Consider the following 1,259-nt stretch of genomic DNA (forward strand, 5'->3'; position numbering starts at 1 on the left):
ATTATTACTTTTTGAAAATTTAACATTGTCATAAAACTCCAAATTATGCCCGTCTACATCAACTTTTGGTTTCTTATTCTTGTGCGAAACGTTGAGCCGATTCAATAATTCACACATTTTATAGTTATATTTTTTGTCTGTAAATCAGGCAAGATTCTCCCTCCTGCTCTGCTTCTTAAACGACACCCTTCAAGGCCTTTTTTATGCATAATATTTACTGTTGAAGTATCAGGAATTATACAAAGCACCGTGTACATGTATATTATAATGTGTGTGTGTGTGTGTGTGTGTGTGTGTGTGTGTGTGTGTGTGTGTGTGTGTGTGTCTGAGAGAGAAACAGACTGACAGACAGACAGACAGACACACACACGCAAACACAAACACACACACACACAGACAGACAGACTTACAGACAAACAGACAGTCAGACCGACAGACAAACAGACAAAGAAAGAAAAGGTAGAGCTGGATGTCATATCGTGGCTCGTGAGTAGACATAACTGTAAGAAGCATCCATCAGAAGTCTCCTTTGTTCACCCTGTCTCTTTTTTCGTCCATGTCCAATACTGCCCCAAACAGGAAGAATGTCCAGTGGTATCTGCCTCCGCCGTATCCAAGATTTTCTTCTGCTGGATGTACAAGTGAGTGGATGGGGAGTGGGAAAGGGGGAGGGAGAGGAAGTGAAGAGGTGAGGTGGAAAAAAAGGGGGGGGGGGGGGGGCACAGGACAATTTGATTCGAAAGGTGTGAGAGGGGGATTTGAAGAGTTTGGCGGCAACATTCAAAAGGAAGGACTGGGGAAGGGAAAGTTGGAAGGTTGTAGAAGTGAAGTGGGAGGGGGAGGGTACAGAAAGATTCGAGAGGAGGGGGAAAGGGGGAGGAGGGGGGGAGAGGGGAAGTTTGAGAGGGGGGTTGCACAGGGAGATGCCAGTGGAAGTGTGACGAGCACAGGTAGGGGATTGGAGGATGGGGTTACATAACGACATTCCCTTTATCCCCCCCCCCCCAAACCAACCCTACTTTTTAAAATTGCTCTCTTACATTAGTATATTTGATTTTTAGTACACTTGATTTGCTTTATTACCTGTTTGACATTTTAGTCTTCGCAGTACTTTCAGTTTTGCTTTTTCAGTGACGTACACTTCGCCTTGTTGTTTACGTTGATAGCTCCTTCCCCAGCCACCTTCACAATCACCAACTCACATCGCCTTTTCATTGATCCTTTTTTAAACTCCTTCTTCTCAACCCTGCCCTCCCCCC

The sequence above is a fragment of the Aplysia californica genome, unplaced genomic scaffold (genome assembly GCF_000002075.1).
Source record: "Aplysia californica isolate F4 #8 unplaced genomic scaffold, AplCal3.0 scaffold00253, whole genome shotgun sequence".
Lineage (NCBI taxonomy): Eukaryota > Metazoa > Mollusca > Gastropoda > Aplysiida > Aplysiidae > Aplysia > Aplysia californica.